This window comes from Podarcis cretensis (genome assembly GCF_951804945.1).
Source record: "Podarcis cretensis genome assembly, chromosome: 17".
Lineage (NCBI taxonomy): Eukaryota > Metazoa > Chordata > Lepidosauria > Squamata > Lacertidae > Podarcis > Podarcis cretensis.
Window position 1 is genome coordinate 20,548,361 of NC_137187.1, and position 18,977 is coordinate 20,567,337.

General features: G+C 39.6%; 1 protein-coding gene across 25 annotated transcripts in view; it reads left to right on the forward strand.

The window, feature by feature from the left end:
• Positions 1-323: 323 nt before the first annotated feature.
• PTPRD (protein tyrosine phosphatase receptor type D) overlaps positions 324-18,977 on the forward strand; it is a 1,166,566-nt gene continuing 1,147,912 nt past the window's right edge. For 7 of the 25 annotated variants that reach the window (XM_079959073.1, XM_079959076.1, XM_079959074.1 and 4 more), the window contains exon 1: positions 1,098-1,289. The gene's annotated coding sequence lies outside the window, so the exon portion shown is untranslated. Of the gene's footprint in view, positions 393-744; positions 866-1,095; positions 1,290-18,977 lie in introns of those variants that run through there. The other 18 variants (XM_079959093.1, XM_079959080.1, XM_079959092.1 and 15 more) reach the window with 6 other exon arrangements.

The following is an 18,977-nucleotide window of genomic DNA, read 5'->3' on the forward strand; positions in this document are numbered from 1 at the left end:
GGAGAGGCGAAGCTGCCGCTTGTCAGGACTGAGGAGCGCGGAATAAAGTGGCGCCTGAGGTGACAAGCCTGAGAAAAGGAGGGTCACTTTCCAGCGAGTCCACCTTTGTGTTACACGTGTCCCTCCCCCCCACAAAGCATTCCGACACCTTCAACCTGCCGCTACCCCTCTTCTCCCCACCCCCCCCACCCCTTTCTTGGTGGTAAAGCGCCAACAACCGTCTCGAAAGACTCCCTGGGCGGTCTTTCCTTCCGCACCTCAGAGCGCCCCCCTCTTCCTTTCCCCTGCGGCTTTTGGCCGAGCATAGGCGAGCGCGAGGAGAGAAAGAAAGCAAGAAAGCGCCTCGCCTCCAGCCACTGCCAGCCATCAAGTGGCTCGTTAAGGAAATGCAGGTGAGTGAGAGGAGAGCGGCTTCAGCTGCTGCTGCTGCTGGTAGCGGCGGCGGTGGGGATGAGCCCTAGCGAGGGAAAGAGAGAGGAGGTCGCCTTTGCGCGTGCAAGGAAGGGGACGCTTTTTGTGTGTGCGTTGCCGCCGCCACCGCCTCCTTTCCCTCTCGCCGGCGGGAGGAGCGCGCCGGTTGCCTCTCTCTCCCCGCGCCCTGCGTGGGTTTCTTCGGAGGGCTGCTCTTCCACGGCACCGGCGTCGACTCCCCGCTATCCGTTTGCTCCGCTTCTGCCAAGGAGCTCCTGACTTCCCAGCCTGCTCGCGCGCGCACACACAAACACACACACTCCTCCTCTCGCCTTTTATTTATTTATTTTGCCCCCTTCTTTCTTTCTTTCTTTTTTTAAAAAGAGAGCTCTTTCTCCTCGCCACCACACTCCTCCTCTTCTCTGGCAGCCTCAGCGCGAGGGGAGAGTTGCAGGTACCGTCTTCTTCTTTGCGCCCTGGCAGAGCGGCGAATTGGGCACGGCGCGCGCGAGAGAGAGAGAGAAAGACCCTCTCCTGAGTTATTTATTGAGGGGTGGGAGAACGGCACCCGCTTCGCAATTGCGAGGAGAGAGGGAGGGAGGGGGGGGGAGAGCACTTGAAGCGCCCGCCCGCCCGCCTCTCGCCCCTCCTCCCTCTCGCGCTCTTCTCCCCCCTCCCTCCCCCGCACCCAGCCCTCCTCGCACCCGCAATCTTCTCTCGGCACCAAAACAAACCTGCTGGGCGTGTGACATGTGGTTGTCTTTGCAGTTCATTCGTGGCCTTTGTGGAATAGGAGCACTGCTCGTAAGGTGACCGGCAGGAGCGGAAAGGAAAGACTCCTTAAGATTTTCCGGAGAGGTCCGAGCTGGCTGCATTTAGTAAGTCGGTTTTCTTTCCTCCTAGACTCTTTATTTTGTGTTTTGTCTCTTTCATCCCGTCTGCCCCGTAAGCAGATGCGATGCTGTACATACAACATCGCGAGTCATGTAACTTAGGGGCGGCGGCGGTGACCATTGGTAGTGTGCATGGGGTGGGGTGGGGGGGAAAGAGTGCGTTGAGCTTTTTTTATTCCTCCTTTTTCTATATCGTGAAGCTCAAATGTCAGAAGAGTTACAGGAGCAATGCTGTTGCTTTTGCTGGAGATGTTAAGTCCCGAGTTAGGACATATAGGAACATTCATCTGAACCAGCCCCCCCCCCCCCACACGTTTTCCAACAAAGAGATGCTCTTCCGTAGACACCTAGAGGATTTTAAATGGAAAGGTAGCACTAGGTGTCAGTTAAGTCTTCAAGTACCAATACATGGTAGCAATATAGTCTTGTGGTTTACTTGCTTGGATACAGTTTGTCTTTACCTTAGCCCCATTCTTGGCTACCCTTGCCTTTTGAGACAGATTCTCAAATGCTAAGCATTGCCTACATCAAAACAGTGTTTTGATTTGAAAGTGGCACACGCAGGACACAACTTAGGCTCCAGATGCGGTGTTATTTTGTGCTGAGAATCTGTGTGTCCTGTGGGAGAATGAATTTCGACAAGGCCATAGATGCTGTGTGATTGAGGTTAGTTAATGACAAGGAAGTAAAAGCTTTGCCTGACACAAGGGGTACCATATTGGAGCCTAAGAAACATCTCTGCATGTATAAAAAAAGTTTTAAGAGCCTTATTCCACTTGGGTCAGACAGACAGATTGTAGCTGGTTTGGTTTAGGTTTTGTTGACCACCTGAAAGGGGATCTGAGGATTAACTTATTGCAACTGGACAAAATAATGAGCAGTGAACATAGCCAATCCAAAATAAGAGTGTGTACACACAAACACATATACAGAGAGAGACTATGTTTTCAAATATTTAATAAAACCTTTGTCAGTGGAAATAGAGTTGAGTCAGTTCTGAATGTACTAGGTTGAATCAATAACATCTCAGCATTGTTTGTTATTGCCAAATGGATTTTGATTAGAATAATTTTGTGCTCCTAGGCAAAAAAAAATTGGTACATGCTGCGGATCGCAATATCTACAGTCATGAATTAAACTCTCTTTTCTTCTAAAATAGAAACTACCTGTCTCATGAAAGAAGATGTGGCAGCAAAAATTATTTAATATGAGTAATGCTTTCATTGTTTTAATATTCCCAAGGTATTGAGGATTCGCTATTTTCAGAGTTCCAATACCCTAGACAAACTATATTGAACATGCCTTGCTCCCAAGTTCAAGTGTGACCATTAATGGTTGATTTTGAAAGTTTCCTCCTTATACTACTGCCAATGGCTGTACTGAAACATGAAAGTTTTATTTCTTGCAAAATTGGTTTTCTCACTAGCACTTCTAATCATATTTGTAATATGCACTGTGCTAAGGCCAATTAAGCAAAACTGGCTTAAGATATTAATACTAGCACAAAGTATTGCTTGGCATGTACAGTTAAGTCAGAATTGCTTACAGTTACCATAAGCATAATGATGGGAGTACAAGGAGAGCATAGATTGCTAGTTCTAGAAAGAATGAATTAATGTTGGCTTCATGGTAGCTGGATTAGAATAGTTTTAAACAGCAGCGTTTGTGGCCATTTAAAGGTTATTTAATGGTCTTGGAAACATGAAACAACTGAATGTAAGAGAGCTTTTCTTGCAAAAAATAAGTGTCTTGTCAGGAATTGTATTGAGACTACACGAGATGGTCAGGTTTGGTTGGCTTATTAATAAAAGTGGTTCGCAACACATTAATGTATTCAGCCAAGCCAAGGGATTTGTTTGCTAGTTTTGCAGAATATTGTTTAGCACAGCAGTGCTGACTATTGTTGTTTGAGACTAGGATGCATTATCATTTTTTTGAAGTATTTCCTGGAAACTTTTTCTTCTTTTTTTGGCATGTTCTTTGAATGAGCACACATCTGATGGGAATGCTGAACCCTGTCTTTGAAAATTATATTTATATGGCTGGAATGACTTGATATAATTTTCCTGAAATGTATACTTGTGCATATCGTGTTTAATATCATGCAATTACATTTTGATAATATAAAATACAGGTGAATAAGAAACTGTTGTGGGCCAGTGCATTAGGGCACAGAGGAATTATGGGGGTAAAACCCTCTTCCCCTTTTGTGCTGTAAAAGTACTTGCATTTTTGAAGAGGATAGAATAAAGTTGCTGGTGTCAGCAGTAATGCATTTCATTATGCAATTGTTCTTGTTATTCAGATCAGATAATGGCCTGATGAAATACATAAGCAATCTACAGGGAATGAATGATTAATTTCTCTAACGTGTGCTTACTATAGGACTTCTAATAAAGTACTGTCTACCAGTCTTGCTTACAGTTGCAGTTAGTGGAGAAAAATAGTATTCTGTACTTACTGTTGTTGTGTTAGTAGCACTCATTTATTCTGTTAAATAAAAGAGAATCCTGAATTAAATAAGTTTGGCCTAATTCGTAAGAATAATAAGGTACAGTGATGACCCACCAATTCATTTTGTGTAACCTGTGGGTGTTCTGAATAAGCAAAAAGCAAGCAAGCATGATGCTCATGTAAAAATGGCATATGAAACATGTTGTTAAACACAGAATGTCTAGATATTTCTTATAACTAGGTGTACGTTTTAATAACTTTCTTCCCAAGTTAAAAACAAGCAAACATCCTAACATAACTACTAATGACTTGAACACAAAGCATTCTACCAGTTTCAGGGGGTACTCTTGAAAATTACTGAAAGTATTCAGTAAGTTAGATTCTTATTGTTTGTCGTCCATGGGCACTGCATTATTAAAAGTTTTATGTTTAGTATGTGTCATGAAAATCGACTAATCTGTTTAGGATAAGCCGTGAGGATTATTTTTCTTTTTGGAGCAAAAGAATTTAATTTGTCAAATCAACTCCCTGAAAACGTAGCATAAACAGAGATGTTAAGAATACCAGCTGTTGGAGCTGGTTAACAATGTAAGGTTTCACTGAGTTCATTCCAGCAATCTGCTGCACCCCCACCCCACCCCAATAGTTATTATTGGAGTGATAATTTTAAGCTGATAATTTTTTTTTACCTCCAAGAACTAGTAGATAATTCATATACTTTAGAGGTCTTTCAATCCATTTTACATTTGTCTCCCTCACAACAAACAGATGCTTTTTTTTTTTTTAAGTAAAGCATAAAATGCATTTTTGTTTTTGAAAGTTTTCCTGGTTTTCTTTCATCAGCATGAGATTCGATTTTAATAGTTTTCTGGTAGGATCTTTGTTGAAGTTGATAAAGAACTGTTTATTTTAGGCAAAATTAAACTGAAGGAATAATTGCATCATTTGGCAAGGCTCTAAACCTTTCTGGGTTTGTAATGTAAATTTCAGGGTGTTTTTCTATATAAAGTGAGCACACCCACAATCAAGAGGATAAAGGAAAGTCTTGCTCATAATGAGTATCTCAATAATAATGTTTTGGATTAGCACAATATAATAATTATTTTTGAAATTCTAAGAACAGGACTTGTGTAGCTTAGTCTTATATATCTACTAAAAGATCATTGTCAGTTCAATGGGACTGATTCTCAAGTAAGCATGCATAGGATTGCAGCCTTGGTATATGAGGTACTTTTTATGAGTTTTGTAGTAATAGAGGCTTTGATACCATAACAGTACAGTATATGTATTATGTAGTGTATTTGTATATGGTGACCTGAGACAACACTATAAAGTGCAACGCTTATATTTTTAGATACATTACCAAGTCAACATGTTTTAACCGGCAAACTACTGTGTTGTGGATGAAACTGGGTTCTCCAGTTTACACTAAGATGTATCAAGTGAAGTTCAGCTGAGCATTTGGCCCTAGTTAAGTTAAGCAATTGGCCTATTAAAAATTTAAAGAACCACTTCTATTAATGCTATCATTTATCAAATTGCAGTGAATTTTTCAGTTGTTGGCCACTGTTAACTAGAAGTGCAATTCCACAAATTGCAGCTGCTATTAAATAAGTTTGATGTCTTGTGGCAAGTATTCATGATAAAAGCTGCAAATAATTCAGTTTTATCAAAATAAATGATACAAAAATTCAAAGCACAGTATGAACAATGCTCAAAAATGATAACATTTGTTGTAAAGAAGCTGTGTAGAATGCCTGCTAGCAATGAGCAGTGTGACATGCTATTCATGATTAATAGATATGTTTTATGGCCCCCATCCCTTAATCTCTAGGACTGTATGTGACAATAAGATTAGTTTCTATATATTAGGAGTCGTGGATCAAGTGTTCACAGAACATAATTTTTATGTAGGTGGCAATTTGAACAACTTTGGACTGGGGAGCTATATACTGTAATCTTCATATGGGTTTGGTATGTAGAGATGATATATTTGAGCAAATCTAAATTGCATAGGTAAAATGATTCTAATGACACTTCATCAACTGAAATATCTACCATGACAGCAATATGACCTCTTTATTAATTCAATTACTTTGTAGAGCGATAATATATTGAAAAGTTTTACAGTAAAGAATGCAGTCACATGGAGCACGTTGTACTTCAAACATCCTTAACTAGACGCATAATACCTGGATTTTAAATGGAGCTGATGGCATCAGAATGTAAAATGAAATTCAGGATTTGGAGCCATCCCCAAGTATCAGATTGAAAAATGGCTTGCTGTATACTGAAACTCTGTAACTTAAGGCATGCAAACACTATGTAACATGCTTTAGGTAAGACACAGAGTTGCAAATTTGGCCTTTGTTTTTTTCCTTCCAGGTTGCTCTTTCCCTTGTGTGAAGCATGAATGAGAGCAGGATATTTATTGTGCAAACTGGAATTCAAGACTTAAGGCAGAATAAGGCTGAAATACATATACATACCTATTTGGTATGAAATCTTATTGGGGCACAGTGGGGCTTCAATCCGAGTAAATATGTATAGATAGCCATAGATTTGGTTTAAAAACTAATGACCAGAGTTTCAATTCTTCCGAATAAGATATAATTAAACAAAGGGTGGGGGGCTTTTAGCTTGTTGTGCCCAAGTTTTTACTAAGCCCGGGAAAGAAACATGAGAAGCAATTGATCATGCCTGCTTTGAGAGAGCACCTAAGCATCTGTGCTTATGCCAGGTACCTTGAATGATGTACTGATAGATGTCCTCCAGTTTCTCAGTTGTGTTCCTTCTCTGAGAAAGAGGCTTCCACCCACCAGCACCTCTTCTCAGGCCAGTTGAGTATTTCTTTAGAACATCCGTTGGTGTGGAGACCTGAGCTTACAGTATTGTTGTGAGATGGCTAAGGATAGTGGTAATAATAATAATAATAATAATAATAATAATAATAATAATTAATAATAATAATTTATTTATACCCCGCCCATCTGGCTGGGTTTCCCCAGCCATTCTGGGTGGCCTCCAACAGAACATTAAAATACAATAACCTATTAAACATTAAAAGCTTCCCTAAACAGGGCTGCCTTCAGATGTCTTTTCCTTTTTTTTTTACATGTCCTTTTCTTTTTTTCATTATTTTAAATTAATTAAAACATATGCAACAGAAAAAACAAAAAATAAAACAAACAACAAACATTTAGAGAATGGTCTCTGAGAACAGCAACAAAATTTTGTCAAAGTATGTATTGCTAAGACCACCACCATTTTAACAAACACCAAATAATGGATAGGGTACCATCCTTTGCCTGGATTGTTGGCCATAAAGAGAAATATATATTGTATCAGTGGCAATTATGGCCTACAGGAGTTTATATATTACATGTGTTTTTCTTACCCATCAATGTTTATCCAGCACTCTGCAACCTCCTTGGTGGTGCATTTTCCTGATCTCAGAAAGCTCCATGGAAGGAACTATCTCATGACACCTTCCTCTGGGCTTTGATTAAACATGGGCCTCCAAGAAAGCTGTAGAGTTCAGACCACTGGTGAGATTATTTGTAGAATGAAAGAGTGTGGACACTCATAATCACCCCCTTGACCATCTCAAAATTAAGGTATAAAATATTGAAACCCACCCATAGGAATTTCGCTTAACATATGCTCTCTCCTTTGATAATCTCCAAATGCAATTTTCTCATGTGGAGAATGATTTTTCTTTCTTTCTTTAATACAGGATGACAGAGCCATATTTCCCTCAAATATTGTGCTTGATGTTTCCTTTTCTGCACAGCCTACTATCAAATACTGTATTTTTATGGAAAATAATATGTTGCATTAAGTGTTCTCTTCAACAGAGAATACACCTTGCCAATGCTGGAGTCCAGATGATAGGCTTGTTAATATATGGGCATTTACTGATTGCATTAACGGCAACTGAAAGCCAGTGTAGGATAACAGCTATTTCAAACTTGGTGAACAGAATAAATATTGGTGATCCTGAGGGGGTCACATAATCTAGGTGAAGCATTGCAGGACTGCTGAAAGTGAAGATACACAAGGGAACTTTATTTTGCCTAGGCAAGATTTATCTCCCTTCAGGTCCGCCCCCCCCCCCCCAACTCCAAATGCTCAGCTGGACAAGCCTCTTTTAATAAAAGTTTCTGTGACTCATAGCTATTTGTCAAACTCCTGCTAACTAATGTTGGTAGTCTTATTCAGCACTTCATATGCTTTGTCCAAGGAACTTAAGACATTCTCCTTGAATTGCACTTATGGTTAAAATGTGTTGGTGACTTCAGCTACAAGAGATGGGAACAGGGTAGTTAACTCCAGTTTCATATAAAAATCAGGGTGGGATTGATCACATTGGATACAGGACATGATGAAACACAGAACTGGAAGTTACAATTCTTTATCATTGTATGTTTTTATTCTAAGTTTAATAATTATAATTCTGCCTGTCTTTGGCAAAAGAAGAGCCCAATATAGCTATAACAATATCACTATGGTATATTAGTACAATCAATTCCTGGTTAAGAGGACAGGCACACACATTTTCTGCATATAATTTTATTTTATTTTATTTTATTTTGAAATAAAAATGCAGGAAGCAGAACATACACACACACTATAACAATACAATTAAAGGAATAAATAAACTAATTAATTCTAATTCTAATATAATTAGAATCACTTATGAGACAAGTGAGTTAATGACTATATATATATATATATATATATAGTATGCATCATTGTCAGAAGAAAATATAGCTAACTGCATTCCACTGGAATTTTATCAGAAATGTGAAGTGCTTCTGCACATGAATTAAATGGGAACCATGGTGCCATAAACCACACACACACACACACACACACACACACGAGGATTACTGGCTTGCTTTACTTTCTGAGTAAATTTTATATAATGATCGTCTCCCAAACATAATGAATTTATTGCTGTTTAGATGGTTGATTTGGAGGCTTCCAACTGCATGCTTTACACATCTTGGTTCCTTTGTTAAGAAGGTCTTTGTGTTAGGAATCTAGGGTTATTAGGTTCAAAATGATGAATAAACATATCTTTTGGGATTACTGAGATCTAATGTGGATAAATTCCTAGCAGTGATCAGAACCCAAGTTCCCATTGAAGGAGAAAGTATGAACTAATCTGTTTGCACCTTACAACAATACTGGCTATAGTTGGGATGTATTATAGGAAGTCTTGCCTACTGAGAACTTTCAGTTGTATCTAGCTTTGGGTTGTATAGCAGGCATGGTGTAAATACACTCCATCTGATGGTTTCAGTAACATATATTACATCTTTGTCATCTGTTTCTATGGTAAAAATAATTACAGTTCTTTTCTGGTATGGGCAGGGGGAATTGCTCTGAATATTTTTGGGAAGGAGTTGCCACTTTCCTTACTGAGTCTCACTAGGAAGTGCAGCTAGTGGGAAGCTGTGGAAAAGCCTCATGTCACTTCCCAGAATGCCTTGCAAGTGATGGGAAATGATGTACTGTAGTATCACTGGCAAGTCATTCAAGGGAGTGTAGGGGGTGAGAAGCTGAGAAGACAGTATTACACCCACCAGGAATAGTGTGCAGTTTTCTTTTTTATGTTAAAAAAGCAAGTAAAATCGGAAAGCCTTTGCTTACATTGAACAAGGTTAAGTGGCAGCCCCCTCCAGAACCCCCTGCCCCATAGCTTTTCATGGTTTTCATATCACCCACCCAACAAATTGTTAAAATAATTTTTTAGCACAGATCTACTTTAACTACAAGTGATAATAGTGTATACTGTAGCAAATACTGTCTTGCCATTCATTAAAAAATCTATGCTGTTGGGTTGTCAGTGAAAGGAAGAACTTCTCATGTCATTATCCAAATTAGCTATGCTAGAGCTTCACTTTTTAATGATTGTATATTTTGGTAGTAAACTTTTCACACCATTATGACATGGCTTTTCATGGCAAACCTATTTCCTTACTGAATCTCTTTTGAAAAAATAAACTCATTTGCATTTATTCATTTCAAATTTATTTCCATAGAGTTCAAATAATTCTACTTCAATAGTTTCAAGAATTTTCATTGGAGGGCAGTGACAGTTAATTTATTTAGAGATTAATAGTTCTTATTTAAGAGAAAGGTGTATACCAAAGTTTGATGCTCTCGAAGTATGGACTTAATTTTTTTTAGGTTGTCTAATAGAACCAAACATTGCTGCAGAAAGATTCCCTAGGTATTATAGTTGCCCTACTCATTGATTATCTACTCAGAGAATGATATCCAACAAATACTGATTAACTGCTGGGAGGGAAGCCTGATAATACATAAGCAGAGCCCAACTAGATCAGATGAAAGTTCAAGCTAGTCCAGCATTTTGTTCTCACAATGGCCCACCAGATACCTATGGGTAACCCACCAGAAGAACATGTGTGCAATGACACTCGACCACCCGTGATACCCAGGAACTGGTAGTTGGGGCATACTCCATAGCCATTGTTACTAGTAGCTACTTACAGCTTTATCCTTCAGGAATTTGTCAAATGCTCTTTTGACGCTATAGAAGTTGGTCACCAAATCTTCAGGTAGCAAGGCCCCCTAGTACTTTTTCTTTAAAGCCCAACCTAATTTTGGACCTCATTGCTGGCTTGTTATGATGAGTATGCCAAGCTTCCTACCAGACCAATTGTAGCATGAATGTAAAATGTGGCGGCGAAGGGAGTGAGCGAGTGCCAACCAAAATCTCAGTTCCCACTTTTTTGCCTCACTTATCGCTCCTTCATTTCTGTCCTGTAATTTTTGTTTCAGCTTTACAAAGAAGAATAGGGTTCTGTTCCAGTAATGGTTCTTGTCTACAAAAGCTGGAGAATGAATGTGAAGAGCAGCTTTCATCTGCCTTCAAAAACAAGGGATGTAAATCTTCAGACTATACAAATGATGCTCATTTATGTGAGAGCTAAATAAATTACCCATAGGATCTGAAGTGCCATGAAGGAGCATAGACATTCTGGAAATCCTTGACCTTCCCGCCAACTTTTATGCTATGTTGATATTTTGAAAATTAGGAAGTAAAATTGAAAGGACAAAGGGATAGCTCCTTAAGTGGAAATATGTTAACTGACTTCTTTAATAGTCACAAACTTTAACATTGAAATGTTGCATATTGGGTTTCCCAGCTAGATGGGGGTAAATGGTTTAGGTATAAGTATTGGGTGTGTGTTTGTATTGTTTTAAAAACCATTTTTGGTTTTTCCTACATGAATGTGAATCACATTGAGACTTATGTCAAAGCTGATTTTTCAGTCTTTCTTGTGAGAATATGTTACCTTTTCATTTATATTGTTTTCGCTTGTACCTACAATAGCTGTCCATGGCACTTAGTGATGTCATTGCAAAGGCAAATCTAACAGATTATATAGCATTGTGCAGTCATACCCTGATAGGCACCCCTATCATTTATTTTATTTATACAAATATTTAAATACTGCTATATCACAAAAATGTATCAAAGTGGTTTACAACAGTAAAAATATGCCTTGCTTAAGAAGAAAGAGGCTGCTGTCAGGGGGAAACTAGGGCTTATGCAACCATATCAAGACCAAAAAAAAGTTGTCAAACAGTATTCTAAAGATGTAAATATTTACATAGCTAAGATGCATATATCTATCTATCTCTATATCTATCATCTCTCTCTCTCTCTATATATATATATTTATTTATATACATAAACATATACATAGATAAAAATAACTTATTAGATATATAACTAATTAGATATGAAGCTTATTAAAGATACATAACTTATTAGAATCACTATTTTAAATCCAACAATTAAACTGAATAAGATATGGCACAGTCCTAATAAATACATATATGCAATCTGAAGTTTTGTGATGGAGAGCTCATTCTGTATGAATTTCTTTTAAAATAACAGAAGGCAAATGGTGAAATCCAATCCGGATTCAATTAAAATGAACACCCAGTTAAGTGTGTGTTGTTTCAGCAAGTACTGATATGCTGGCCATTGTGCCTACAACATCTAAAGATTTCTAAAATTTCCACCCTGAGGCCAGCCTATTGATTCACACGCTACTTATATTTTAGGATGATAGTCCTGCTTTAAGTTCGGAGTATATGATTAGGTGCAAGACAAACTGTGAGTCGTTTCTTTGTAATTATAAGTGAACTTTCTCCATCCATTTAGAGGTAGTGATTTACTTCAGAGCTAAGCTTTATTTAGGCATCCAGTTTGCAAGAGTGTGAGCAAACATGCCAGGGGAAGTAGATGCATGATGTGCTGCTGAACTCTGCTCCTTTCAGTATATCACCTTTGTACTGTTTCTCAACCCTCTGTAAGTAGGAGGGCAGATGTCTGTGGCATGAGCTTCCATGAGTAGAGGAGGTTTCCCATTTCTGATCTTTGCCTTCAAATTCTTAGAGGTCTGTGAACAGTACAGTGGTGATGCACTTGAGGGCACAGAGCTTGGAACCTCCTTTCCTCCCCTTCACATGTTTACTTATGCTCTTGAAAATTGAACCTCCAGCCATAAGGGTTTGCTGCAGTGTGCTTTCCCTGTTTCATCTGATGAAATCATCTGGCATCCCTGGAAATGCATTGTTTTCCAAATATGAAACATAAACAAACATACAAGTGAAAACCAAAATTATGTTAGATGGCATTTATTCAGCATAAGGGTCAGAGAAATTCAATAATATCTGAAGATGCCCAAAGAAAAAGTGTCTGCATTGATATGTCTGTATCATATCTGATATCTGCATAGAGAACTTTGAGTGACATTTATATCTACTGAGCTAGGTGGCCTCACTGCTTGCAAACAACTTTATCACAAAAAGTCACGCTCAGATGATTTTGCACCACACTGTGGGTGAGAAGTCAGAGAGCTATAATTGCATGATTGGTCTAATGAAACACAAGAACCAAAGGAACTGAGAAGTGCCAGGTGGGTGCGATTCGGTAAATATATATATTTGTGGGTCCTTATTTGTGTTAATGAGGGACGCAGGTGGCGCTGTGGGTTAAAGCCTCAGCGCCTAGGGCTTGCCGATCGAAAGGTCGGCGGTTCGAATCCCTGCGGCGGGGTGCGCTCCCGCTGCTCGGTCCCAGCGCCTGCCAACCTAGCAGTTCGAAAGCACCTCCGGGTGCAAGTAGATAAATAGGGACCGCTTACCAGCGGGAAGGTAAACGGCGTTTCCGTGTGCGGCTCTGGCTCTGGCCAGAGCAGCGATGTCACGCTGGCCACGTGACCCGGAAGTGTCTCCGGACAGCGCTGGCCCCTGGCCTCTTAAGTGAGATGGGCGCACAACCCCAGAGTCTGTCAAGACTGGCCCGTACGGGCAGGGGTACCTTTACCTTTACCTATTTGTGTTAATAAAAATGTAGAAAACCTGTGTGCTTGTGTGTGTGTAACTGCTTTTAATGAATCAAAATTAGGCACAATATTTGCAAGCAACACATCTTTTTCTCTTCTCCTCCCTTCTATAACTACATTTCTGTAGCAATTACTCTGGCAAAAGCTGTAAAGAAATAGGATCAAATTGGAGCTTTCCTTCACTTGCTTCAAATCAGAATGGCATGGATAGTCTGAGAAGAACAGGGTATGGGAGCACTAATCCTACACTCTCAACCATTCTCACTTTTTTTCTTGCTGTGTCTGCACTGTTTTTTCTAAAGAGCGATTGTCATGCACAGCTCTGATCATGATGTTGGAGAAGCCTGCTCCAGGCATCCTGATACCATGTTTTGGAGTAGTTATGTGTCAAACAAGGTGGAATGGTGCTAGATCTCTGGTTGGATTTCCCACTGGGTTAGAGCTATGGTTCTCAGGGAGAAAGAATTTGTTGTATGCTATAGGGTAATCCATAACAATGCTTGAAATTAGCCAGGTGGATTCTGCCTGACATCTCCACCATCTGTGGATCATTCAATCTGCACTGTTTTCACACACTAATGTCGCATCCTGTAGAATTCCATCAGCTATATTTTATCTGTACAATTGGAATGAATTTCAGGAACCAAAATGCTTTTTTCCCCAGGAGCAGTCACCATTAAGGAAATGAGGTTGGAACAGGCCAATATATATGTGTTACTCTCCCTGGATCAAGTGGCTTTTCTTCTTTAAGTTGTCAGTGTTCTTAACCCAGCTCAAAGTTGTCATCTGAACTGGCCAGATGTTTAACTGATAATCAACCCCAGTCAGTCCATCATTTGAAAAATAAGACTTTAGAGCCGTCTTACCCCAAAATGTCAACTAAACTTTGGAGAACTGCTGCCAGGAAGTGTAGGTAATTCTGAGCTAGATGTGTCAACGATCTAACTCAGTTTAAAACAGGTTTCTGTGTTACTTAGCTAACAAAATGGATGTTTTATGAACTCCCATACTATTTCTCTGTCTGCACTTTGTCACTGTAGCTACTGCAAATGACCTGAAACTTTCTGAAGTGACAGCTATAGTAGTGAGTGACTGAAGTGAGCAGAAGCACCCTCTGTGTCTTTAGTGTCATAAATTCTGGTTTAGCAGATTGTATGATAGACAGAAATCTGTAAATCAGTGCTCATCAGCTGGACTCACAATTGCTGTAGCAGGCTTTGCACGTGCCTCTTTCTAATTCTGTTGTTCGATTTTCTCAAGTTGTGTTTCATTCACTATTTCACATTTTGGAGACACCCATGGTGCATCATTCTTTCTGCTGGACTTTCCCCACAAAAGGTTTTGGGAAATTTAGTCTTTATCATTCATTGACTTATGTGGATAATTTTATCATTTACGCTGCCACTTGTTGCTGAGAGAATTCTAGTAAATAGACTATTGTGCACCTGGCATAAAAATCAGTAAATACTTTAAAAGCATTCTTCCTTGATCCTAATCCAGGGTCTCCAGCTTTCTCTGTTCTCTCAGTATTTTTTATTCTTTTTCATTTTTGCAGTCTTATCATTTCTGCATCTCCCCAGAAAAGAGACATATATTGACTGCCTGGTACATAACTTTCCCCTTTTCCCAGGATTTTCATTTAATGGTAGGGGTTCTTAACAGGTGTGCACATTGGATCCTGAGCTTTGGATTGCAGGCATGTTATGTCACACTCGGGGACTCCAGTAAAGAACAACCTACAGCAACAGATACCTTTCACCACTGTGATGCTTTATCCTAGTAAAGTTGGGTAAAGACAGAAGATATGTCTTTAAGTCTGGCAGTAGGGTTAAAAAATGTTGCCTGGCAGCTGCAGTATTATGGCAACGTGGAGAGACTTGATAGTGTGTGAGGCTGAGCTAAAGCTGAAGAGGTGATATGCTTAAGAAACTATGCATGTCTAGAATGGAAATTGTAAAAATTGTGATCCCAGAGGCAATAGTTAAGAGCAGTAGGTAGACTCTTGCCTAGTTCTGGTTCTACCACAGACTATTTCCCTCTGTGATTTTAGACGAGGGCTGCTGTGGCTATCACAGCTTACCCCTTTCTATTGGAATGCATGCTTTGCTTTGCTAGGAATTATTTTTATGCCTAATGGAGTTTTGGCTTGTTTTCAGCCCAGGGAGCAGTATTGCTCAAAGGTGGCATAGAATAGTAGACATAAGTGAAGCCATGTGAAAGGAGGTAAAAATAAGAGGAAAACAAAACTGTATCAGTTGCCACTGACTTACAATGTATTAAGTGTAATTCTGAAGGAACAAATATGTTTCAATTAATGCCCCCTTCCTTCTTTACCACAATTGGTCTATTCCTTATGGCACCATTGATGTACTGTGTATGGGTCCTCAACTCTTGAGTGTTGGCCTCCCCTTACTGTCACTGACAGTAGACCATATCCTACTTTTTAGCATAGTTGTTATTCTAATTAAATACACATCTGACAAGAGATACTATGTGAAGCATTGCTATTTGTTTTAAGCAGCTGAAGATGATGGGTTTGTTTGTTTGCTGTTTGCATATTCTTCTGTACCTTCCTCACTATATTTAAAAAAAGGATTGGCAGTACCCTGAAGCAAGTTGTTGGAGGGGTTAAACTTACCTTCCCTGCAGCGAATGTGGTCATAAATTGTGAGCTGTGCTGTCTGTGCAGGCAGGAGGAAAACAGGGTGTAACTGGTGATTACCCTGCAGCATATATTTAATTTCATGCAACTCATGGGACAATCAAGTTGGAATGGGTTGCTTATGTTTTGGCTTCTTCACACGAGGGAAGTGGTGGTTTGAAGTTGAAGGAGTCAGACTATGTTCTGTCAGCATTTCCACTTAGGTTGCAACTAGGAGGAGAAGGGAGATATACGGTTCCCATATGAGAAGGATCTCCCTGGATGTTATGGCTGCCTGGATGAGATTACTGTCACTGTAAACTTAGGAAATGTAGAGTTGCTAGATATTGCAAAGGCCTAAGACAGGCATAGGCAAACTCGACCCTCCAGATGTTTTGGGACTACAATTCCCATCATCCCTGACCACTGGCCCTGTTAGCTAGGGATCATGGGAGTTGTAGTCCCAAAAATCTGGAGAGCTGAGTTTGCCTATGGCTGGCCTAGGAGGTAGAGATTTGGATTTTAAACTCCCAGCTACCCATGAAGCTTGTTTGGGTGATTTTGGGCACATCCATAGCTTTGAAACAGCTCTTGAGTGGGCAATAAAACTGATATAGGAAAAATGACAGATAACAAGGTTTAAAACAATGTCTTAACATCAACAAAGGAATTCCAACCTCTGAGTTGTTAATGACAACAATGTAAGCAGGTGTCTCTCTTAGTGTAGATTAGAGAAAGTAGCCTTAGTCCCCCTCCACCTGCACTGCTTTCTTAAAGAAATGTGACCTGTTTTCTTGCTAACACCTCTTCTCTTGTTCTTATTTTTCTAAGATGCATGCTTAAAGTCTGCATAACAAAACATGTTGTGCCTTTACAACTAGAAATTTGAAAACAATTCAGCCATGAATAGTCATGGGAATTCATTAATATTAGACACATTCTGATAAGTATCTGATGTATGATATCTTCCCATTCCCATAATCTCAAGTGTGAATGCTGCATAGGCTGATATTAGATAAAAGGACTTTAAGTGTTAATTGGATTATTTTCCTCCCAAACCTCTAATGTGTGTGCCTTTCTCCCCAATACCTTCCACTGCCTGCTGAGTTAACTTCAGTGTGCATTTAGTTGCAAATGAGAAATCTGAACTTGTAGAAAGTGCTAGACAGAATGACTGTGTGATGCAAACATGACCACTAGGGAACTTTGTAGAACTGCTAGGCTACTTGTTACAAGAATAATTGTGTGCCTTTCTACAGTGATGTTTTGAAGAATAAACATTGGCCTGGACAATCTTTAAGCAAACTGAACCCGATGTTATTAGAATTAAAACATCTCAGGTGGTGAGATGTAAAGTCATGTTAGGTTTGTTGTTGTTTAGTTGTTTAGTCGTGTCCGACTCTTCATGACCCCATGGACCAGAGCACACCAGGCACTTCTGTCTTCCACTGCCTCCTGCAGTTTGGTCAGACTCATGTTTGTAGCTTCGAGAAATCCCTAACATGTTAGGTTAGGGATTCCTAATAGCATCCTTAGTAAGCACTATTGTTTCTGGGTTGGCGAAAGCAAGAATAAATGCATCTCTCGTCACCTGCCCAAAATGACAGAACTTCCTAGGTGAGATTCACCTAATCCCATCAGTGCAAGCCCTTCACAAGGACTTCCACTTCTGCAATGGGGCTTTCTCCCTCCTCCCCTTGTGGCCCCTTGCACCTGCTGATGGGGGATGGGTTCAGAAGAACCCCCATAATGTTGTGTGGGGATGAAAGAGTGGATCATTCCATCTGGCAAGCTACAATGCTCATGCTGATGGGACATTTGCTATAGCTCAACATTGGATTTCACCCCCAGGGTTCTATACCCTAAGCTAACAACTCCATTGCCACATTTTAGGTGGGCTCTGCTCTTTGTAGTTGCTTAACAAGCAGATAAAACTTGGCCCATCACCAGATTGGCAGGTGTTATGCCAGGACACAGAAATTGCCAACTTTATTGCAGCTTGGCCTTAACTAGCTCAAGTTCACTCATATCCTGCCCATGTCCCCAGCTGACTTTATGTAATGGTGTTCAAATTTTGAATTTTAGTTTTGTCATATAAGTGGACAGCTTGGAGGCAAATTTTAGTTAAGGCTATGATTCTTAGCAATAATATAATCTGAGGCACATATTAGGCAGATATTTTAAAGAAAAGGTGGCAGTAATGAAGAACCAACAGGGCAGAATAATGTCATCAGAATGCATACCCTTTGAAAAATCACATGTTTAGCACTTTCCTCAACTTAGCAAGCATTTTTGTCATTAACCTATGTATATTTTTATTGCCAACACTCTATCCAACATTAATTTGTTGATAAGCAGCTTAAAGGTTTTCACTTCAACACCACATACCATCACATCTGTGCATTTTATTTATAGATGGTAAAGTGTTAATTAAGAGTTTTATTTGACCTCAAATTCTTACAGTTCCGCAAATGTATCTCTCTCCCCAAAAATTTCAGCTCAAGAACGGCATAGCATATGAATGCTGATCACATTTAATGCTGATGTTAACATATGGTCTAATTAAAAATTATAAAAAAATAGTTCAGAATTTAAATAATTAAACCAAACTGTCATATGGGCATTTGAAATGTTTGCAGTTTTTTTCTGGGTGTCCCCCCCCCCCTTGACAACATAGCGGTGAAATCTTCCATCACGTCTGTTCCTTTAAAGTGCAAATTATTCAGTAAGCAAGTAGGATATTTCATTTAGTATAAATTGTGGAAAACTTGTTCAGAACCATGTCGATCCTAACTTCTGGAAATGTTTCCAGAAGGTGGACTAAAAAGGGGGAGGACAACTTTCCTGGCAATACATGATGTCATTGGTCAGTGAAAAAGAACAATAGACCAGGGGGCAGTCTTGACTTGAACTGGGCTGGAAAGCGATCAGGCTTGACTTGCTCTCTGTACTTTATCCAAAGTTATGACTTCGCCTCCCCCTCTAATCCTCATGAAGGTTCAATGTATTTGGGAGTATTAATGCTGTGAGCTCTTACACCTTATGTTCAGCCTGTATATATATATGTGTGTAAATGAAACCAAATCACAAAGGCACCACAGACACCACTGACCTTCATTCTAAGAAAACCCATCCCGAGGTGCATCATCATCATCATTTTATTATTTATACCTCCAGTTTTGT